This window comes from Mercenaria mercenaria, chromosome 6, assembly GCF_021730395.1.
Source record: "Mercenaria mercenaria strain notata chromosome 6, MADL_Memer_1, whole genome shotgun sequence".
Taxonomy (NCBI): Eukaryota; Metazoa; Mollusca; class Bivalvia; order Venerida; family Veneridae; genus Mercenaria; species Mercenaria mercenaria.
This window is the reverse complement of record NC_069366.1, coordinates 59523216-59532112: the sequence shown is the minus strand read 5'-3', so window position 1 is coordinate 59532112 and position 8897 is coordinate 59523216.

Genomic DNA, 8897 nt, shown 5'->3' with positions numbered 1-8897 from the left:
ATCTTAGTATCCTTCGAGATCATCGAGTCCATTCAGTGTCTTTGAATAACAGTTCCGCTCAATCCAGTGTTTCGGGTGCGAGTGACGTTGCACATTTTGAATAACAGTTCGAATAACAATTCCGCTCAATCCAGTGTTTCGGGTGCGAGTGACGTTGCACATTTTAAATAACAGTTCGAATAACAGTTCCGCTCAATCCAGTGTTTCGGGTGCGAATGACGTTGCACATTTTGAATAACAGTTCGAATAACAGTTCCGCTCAATCCAGTGTTTCGGGTGCGAGTGACGTTGCACATTTTGAATTACAGTTCGAATAACAGTTCCGCTCAATCCAATGTTTCGGGTACGAGTGATGTTGCACATTTTGAATAACAGTTCGAATAACAGGTCCGCTCAATCCAATGTTTCGGGCGCTAGTGATGTTGCACGAATGTTTTTGGGTGCGAGTGATGTTGCACGAATGTTTTGGGTGCGAGTGATGTTTCCTGTGCGAGGGATGTTGCACGAATGATTCGGGTGCGAGGGATTTTGCAAAATGTTTTTGGTGCGAGGGATGTTGCACCAATGTTTTTGGTGCGAGGGGTGTTTCGGGTGCGAGGGATGTTGCACGAATGTTTCGGGTGCGAGGGATGTTGCACCAATGTTTTGGGTTCGAGGGATGTTCCGGGTGCCAGGGATATTGCACGAATATTTCGGGTGCGAGGGATGTTGCACATGTCTTAGCCTCTGACGAACAAACTCAAGTCTGTTATCACTTTACTTGCGTCACAGGGTGGAGACAAATGTGCAGCCAGATCGGGACTCTCCCCATTTTAAAATTCAAGTTATATACCGTGACACGTGGGTGTTTCCTATGCTTCAGAAATATATGCTTAAAGATTATTGTATGATTTGTAGTATTTTATTATTTATAGTTAAATTTCAACTTGAATACCGTGACTTATTTTGAAAGTTTAATAAGTAATATGGTGTTAATTAATTGAACTATGAATTACAAAATATTACTAGCTTACGTTTATTTATGATTCTGATTTCCTAGATAAAGACACGACAAATATCTTTACCTGGAAAATGACTTCTTGATGCTATAACAATGTTGTTGTTTTTTCTAAATGTTGAGTAATATAAAAATTGTTCTCCTGGAGAAATATGAATAAATAACGAAAACATATAGAGGTTTTAAATACATATACTGGAAAATCAACAAACTGAGTTAAATTGAATAAACCATTTAAATGCAGAGTATTAACACCAATAAAATAAAGACATGTCACAGTAGCGGCCGATTATCCGATGAAGAAGGGCAGAAATTATGGAAGATTTGCTGTAAGACTTTTTTCTTTTTTTCTTTTTGTTTGTTTAGTGATAGTCTTGGCTGTCATTTTACAAACGATTCACAAAAAGATTAAACAATTCTAATATCTTTTAATTCAAGCAATTTGATAAGTTTAGCCGAGACCTTCACATAAACCTTGTTTAACATTTTTTGTATTATTGCGTGTATATTCTAGCATTGTCTGTAGCATATATCGAAAGTCCACTTATTGAATTATAATAAATGAGTATCAAAAATATTTGCATACAAGTTGCGAGAATGGATTATTTGCGATAAACAAATGCCTTATCAAGTATTATATTCTACTTCAAAGACAGAGTGCGCACTGTAGCGATTTTTACCAGATTTCATTTTTATTCGTAAATCAGTTTAATATAAAAATCTTTAACATGATTGAATGTAATTAATACATTTGAAAAAAAATATATTCATATATAAGTTTGTTGCAAATAAATTGGCATACATGATTAAAAAAATGAGCCGCGTCATGTGAAAACCAACATAGTGGTTTTGCGACCAGCATGGATCCAGACCAGCCTGTGCATCACACAGTCTAGTCAGGATCCATGCTGTTCGCTTTCAAAGCCTATTGCAATTAGAGAAACCGTTAGCGAACTGCATGGATCCTGACCAGACTGCGCGGATGCGCAGGCTGGTCTGAATCCATGCTGGTCGCAAAGCCACTACGTTGGTTTTCTCATGACGCGGCTCAAATATTAGGTTGTTACTTGTTTACAGTGAATCCTCAGACATGTTCCCTTTAGCTCAGAGGTGCGTGATATATTTATTTTGCAAAATAAATCTGTCAACAAAAGCGACTCGCGTCATTGTGCAAATACGTCATTGTATATGGGGAATTTCTGCTTCGTTTGAAAGTAACCATGGGTTCTATTTACTGTATGCATTCCAAATTGATGCTGTTCTAAAATCTCGTTTTGATAATGAAGGAAATTTTCTTCGAAACTAATTTAACAGTTTCTGAAATATTTTATAGTTTACGTTTGACCCACTGGTACACGTGTACTAGCAGTTTCGTGTGATCTTTGCAAATGTCATTACAATATGAAAGATTACATTCGTTTTTCTTTTAATTTTAGTGTGATTTCTGAAGCTTTGCAAGTAGTTCTTAAATCCTAACACGGCTGAGCTATTTTGATTTCTGTCGCCTGGCCTATTTCGTCGGTCCCTTAAAGGTGTTTTTCTTGTTGCGCTGTCTTCTGCAACTCTTTAGGCATTGAGTACATGCGTGATTGTTTTTCATATAGATATACAAGAACATTTTCGTGTTTTACGTAACATGCCGTACGTTGTTATGACGGATGTTAGGTTCCCCTGGCGGGGAAAACTTTTATTTCCACTGTCTTATGATCTTGGAACACGGTGGGGGTAAGAGTTAGGTTAGGTGCACCATAAACCGGCATAAACACCCCAGTGGTGGTTTTGCCACCGACCGTTCCAAGGCTGTGCCCCTTGTTACTTTACTTGTTTGTTTTGTCCTAGAGTGCTTGCTTTGTGTGCGAGTGTGTGTGTTGGTCGTGTGCGCATCCGCGTGCCGGCTGTGTGTTTGGAACATGGCTTTCCCTGTTTGATATTTATCTTTTTTTTTAAAGTATTGCACTTGAGAAGCTGTATTTGAAACGTAAAAGCTTTTGATCTTCAGTGTTCAGTAAAGTGAGTCAATTGTTTATAGATATAGCTAAAACTTGTACACACTAGTATGACTTGGGGTTTTTTTTCACTAGCTTGCAAAGCTTCGTCAAATTTCACATTATAAAGGCTAAAAGATGTGTCATTATGAATGAAATAACCGTTTAAGTAATAGATTCCGAGTTGCATTTATCACAATTATTTCATTTCTGCAAGGTTTTTTTTCTTCAGTGTAAAACTGAACGTGTATCACGCACACTGACGCAAAGCAATAGGACAAAAAGGCTATAAAGAAGCATAACCCCTTCTAACACTGATATATCTCTGAATGATATGTCTAAGGAAATCATTATGTCGAATTCCAAGAGTAACCGTAAGGTCAGAAAAAGATGTTTGTATGGAAAAGACCTAGAATTGCTATGTCTTTTCATATCTCTTGCAGAAGGAACGATAACCTTTCGTGATGTGAAAAAATATACCCCATGCAAATCTACAATCTAACGCACGCCATGCACAAATTGGTAAACAGAAACCTTTTTTATTTTTATTGCATTATGTTGAGATAGTACCTAAAATTTGAAATTATTAAAAGGAGTTTAATAGCTACAGATATGTTATAAGACCAAGTATAACATTGATATTTTTCTTGTGATTTATCGTCTAATTTACCACGGTTCAGAGTTCAGATGCTTCTGTATTTAACAACTCGGGCTAACGCCCTCGCGGTTCAATTCCTACGCATTTGAACTCTGAACCGTGGTAATTTAGACAATAAACCACTCGAAGGCCTTGATTATTTGTTAAATATGTAATACCCAATTATAATTTGATTATTTCGTGAAAAAATTATATGACTGTTTTATCATACTTACAAGTTAATAAACAAATAATTGAAAATTAGTGCTAATGGTATTGTACATGTGTAATATAGCAAGACAATAGCTAAGTGATACTTTAGACAAGCCTAATATCTATTTAAGAGTGGTGGGCCTTTTTAGATATGGCAGATTGCTTCGATAAAATGACCTCTTTTTTCGCCAGAAGTAAATAAATACTACTTCAATAAATGCGAGAATATCGATGAACAGCATTTAATATTGTTTTTATTATCTAGTTATCCTGACAATAGGTTATATTTATCATGTTTATGGCAATGCAATGCCATGCCATTTTATACCAAGTTGACATACAAGAGCTTTGTCAACTTGGCCAGTGATATTTAACAGCTTTTCAGCTGGTTACATTTCCTGCCGATGTTAATTAAAGGGTTATTATTGGATTGGAGAAGGAGACATCAGAATCGGGACAATACTCTCAATCCACTCTTTGTATTTTTGTTTTGTTTAATACAGCGAAATATTTTACGTAGCAAGTAGAATTTACGCACGTAGAGAAACAACTTTATTGGCGTAATAATTTGACAAGAACAATTTTTTCCCATCCACACTATAAGATGAAGTATCTATTGGCACCAGTGTGTTTATAATTGCTGGCGCTTTGTCGTCTTTGCATAGAATTAAGAGGCACCGTTTTGCTCGCGACGCTTCTCACTCACAGCCTTGCTGAGAGTTTCACTTGTCCTATCGAATAGAAATGCTATATCAGTTATGGATTTTGTTACCATAATATACAAACGAGGCGATTCACGTGCTGTTAATACATTACTTTTGTTTTTAAAAAGTCCTTGGGATATGCTTGTGACCTTGACCCTGTTACGTTCCATACTGTATAATACAACATGAATACAGAAAAAAAAAAACATTATCAAGTATCATAGAAAAGACGTAATTTTAAAACACAAGACTTAAAACAATTTTCAGGAAGTGTACTCACTGTTGTTTAAGAAATGTCGTGTCCTTATATGAACCAATTTAATCATTTTTATGGTTTCAAAATCAATTACTGTCAGTTTTTCGTGCACATTATCAAGGCATATTTACGTGCATTTGTTGATTTAAGAGAATTTTCTGTTAAACTAATGGAAACGTCTTAAATACGTTTCACTTATGCTAAGCCTGTGGTAATGTTACTGGAAATTGTCAGTGAATGTTTATCAATGTAAATTGAGTAAGGCTTAGTGCATTAAGTTTTATAGTTAATAAAACTAAGGCCGCCAGGCGGAAACTATTATTTCAGTACATTAATGAAAAATGAGAATAGGTTTTGTAGCGTTTTTCTTCAGTACAGTTTACCTGTGTCTGAGATTTTCCGTAATCAGATACTTGTTTTGATTGAATACTTGCCACTATTAATACCTTCTATTTTTTTCCATATATCTGGTAATAAGACTTTGGTCCAAATGCGCTTAAATACCTAAATGGATAAATGAGCCGCGCCATGAGAAAACCAACATAGTGGCTTTGCGACCAGCATAGATCCAGACCAGCCTGCGCATCCGCGCAGTCTGGTCAGGCTCCATGCTGTTCGCTTTTAAAGCCTATTGGAATTGGAGAAACCGTCAGCGAACAGCATGGATCCTGACCAGACTGCGCGGATGCGCAGGCTGGTCTGGATCCATGCTGGTCGCAAAGCCACTATGTTGGTTTTCTCATGGCGCTGCTCAAATATTCGAAGGACACAGTAAAGGTTTAATTAAACTCGACTAGTTACCAGTTGTTTGTTGTGTTAAAAGTCTAGATCATATAGCATTTTCCAAATTTTAGCAGAGATTCAAATTTTTAGAATACATTTTTTTTTGCCATAAGATAGGCTATATTTGAGATTTACCGCAAAAGTTGCTTCAGTATTAGCCCATATTAATTATATAATTATGTTCCTCATTCTGGAATAACGTTTACAAGTAACGTAAAAACAAAGCAATAAAAACGAGTAAGCATCCAGGAAAGATGTTTTGGAATGAAAATTAAAAAAAAAGGAATGAAATAACATATATGTAAATGCTGCTACTGAAAAGTAAAAACATACTTTCTATAACAAGTTTGACAGTAAAGTATATTTTAGATTAGAGCTGTCTATAATGACAGTCCCTATCACGCAGTACTAGCTTATATACAAAACGTTTGCCAAAATTGTCTGAGTTGAGGGAGGGCGTAATTTTGTAAACTGTAAGTCAAACATATAGTACCTGGTTCTACATTTTCATTTAATGATAGCGAATAATTATTACTAGCACAACAGTTCAAAAGAGACATGTTTTCTTGAGATTTTTTCAGTGAAAAGGGGGAGGGGTAATTTTGCAAAAATGATTGTGAAGAGTTTGAAAACAATTGATCAAGTAAATTTCTGTGAAATATGATGATTGTAGCAAAACTTCCATGAAATTTCGTGAAAAAATAGATGTATACATTGTTAATTAAATCAGTCAAACTTTATAGGAATATAAATTCACTATGTAAACATTATCTCAACAAAGTTGACTTATTAAAAGAAGCACCGACAAAATTATAATTTGAACTCAAACAGGTGTCAGTAGGGACATGATACCCTTCCTTCGCTGCTATACAGTTACCTGTATTTAAATAAAGTGGAAGAAATAAGAAGTACCTGAACAGGCTCAGTCAAATGGAGCTTGCAACAATTTCATTTTTGTCGTGTTTGGCTATCTGCGGATCGTCCACTTTCTTCTATTTTAGAAGCCAATGTGTGTTATCGAGGTTTCTTATCGGCTCAGTGTCAGAAGTTGTGAAACACCTGTCTCTCCAGCGAGCCGCTTACCTGCAAACGTCTATGCAATACTTTGAATTAAAAAAAAAAGAAGATAAAATCTCTCACTGGAATACAGAATAAAGTTAATGGCTATAATTACGTCACAGTGCACACATGTAGCTTGTCGTTATGCTAGAGAAATGCTACCCTCATTGCTTAATTTTATGATAGCAATATTTCATACAATATGTTACGGTATTTGAACAATTATGTTTCACAATTTAAAGTATCTAAATACATGATAATGAAGCCAGGGCCGTCTGCAGAAACGTGCCGCTCGTGCATGTACTAACTACTTATGTTTAGGAAAAGGGATCTATGCTACAGTTTGTCAAGGTTAAAATTAAGATTGCTTTATTATTGTCTTTATTTGTCCTACCAATAAAGTAATTTTGTAATCGATCACTACATTTATGTTAATTGAACGCTTCGTCTTCGAAAAAAAAATATAAAAAGATAGATTTTTGTTTATTAAAAGTCATATTACAAATATGTTCAGTTGAAGCACATACCCTCTTTTACGCGTATGCCATTACACTTTAGAATTGTGCATGGCCTCATATATATTTATCATATTAAACACACAATCATAAAAACCGCGCCCAAGTCCTGCTTGCATGTTTTTGAAATGGTCACAAAACAAATACAGCAATGGCTACACTTTTCGTCTGTCAAATACTTCCACGCTTCAACTTTTTAACACGACAGTTTGACAAAGGGTACACTCGATTAAAGTCTTTTGTCTAGGAAAACGATCGTTCTGGTGCCGTTAGACGATAGATATTGTTCAGGGTAAAAATTTGCATTTTATGATGCATTGCAATGTTTAAACTGGAACACTTGAAAATGCTAGTATTGTTTTTAAAATGAACATAAAAAAGATTCTCATTCATTACATAGAAAAATTGAAATGCTGCAAATGGTATATTGGCGTTTGATGTAAAGTAACGATAGAATGTCAATGAGGCAAAGGCAAAATAAATATAACAGCCTAGTAGTTTTCTAATTTTTTCTTCTATTTTTTTTTTGCAAAAGAGTAATTGCAGGTAACTGCTGTTTCACATAAATGGTTGGTTTAAACTGAAGTAAATGGAAGACAGTTCTGATAAACATTAGCCAAGCTACAAACATAACCAAAAACTGGATATGTTGATTGATTATACATTGTTTACTATTAATTTTAACATGGCCTGATTTATTTTATTTCTATTAAACAAAGAAGACCGCCAGAGTCACTGTTTGTACGTTACCATTATTCCGTCATAACGTTAAACGTTGTACCGTGTCACTCCGCTGACTTTTAGCACGTAAACTAGTCAGTTCTATGTGATTTCCATTGATCACTCTGACATTCCATATGAACATTTGCACTTAGGTCCATCAGGTGCAGGAAAAGCCATAGAAATGTCATCATGCGTTTTATTTTCTTCCTGTTCTAAGATTAAAACAGGTACTAGATCAGTTTTCAGTTCACGGTAGACGAAAAATTCGGACGACCTCAACCTCTGTAGAAATTTCTACTAGGTACTAACCCTCTGACCTGAAAGTGATTTTTCTATACATTCTATTAATGCACCCTTTCAGAGTTTAATTTGAAAAATGATACTTTACAAGAAAATATTTCACCATATTTTATGAAAACATCTACAGCTATATCTTTTTTTCATAAAAATTATGCACATTGTACATTTTGCTTTCAATGTGTCTGTATCAAAAACATTGAAAGAAAATGGCCAGTGACAGAGGTGATAAGAGAATTCAATTAAAACATTAATCTATGCTACACACATTATAAAAAGTTTCAAAAGTAAAATTAACAATCCCGAAAGTATATAAGCCACGGAAAACAGGAAACTGATTCTAAGAGGTTGGTAATAGATATACAGAGAATGTATCAGCAAGTTTATATACGGAACCGTTCTCAGGTAACGAACAATTACTCCTAGCGGTACCATTATTACCTGACACTTCTCGTACCAGGAGTATCAAGTGATGCTCGATTTAAGGTTAGAGACGACACTCTGCAGCCACGAGATCTGAAAACAGAGAACAGTGACTCAAGGGCAACCGTGTAGTTAATATACAGAAACTGTTGGAAATTTGCTTTGTGCAGAGCATTCAAAACTAAAATGTAAAAGTGTTTTTAATTCAACTTGCGACTGAGAAAGCTTCGATTCAATTGCGAAAATTGCAACTTCATCTCCCAGAAAGTTAAAGAAAGTTAAAACATATAATTAGATCACAGCCG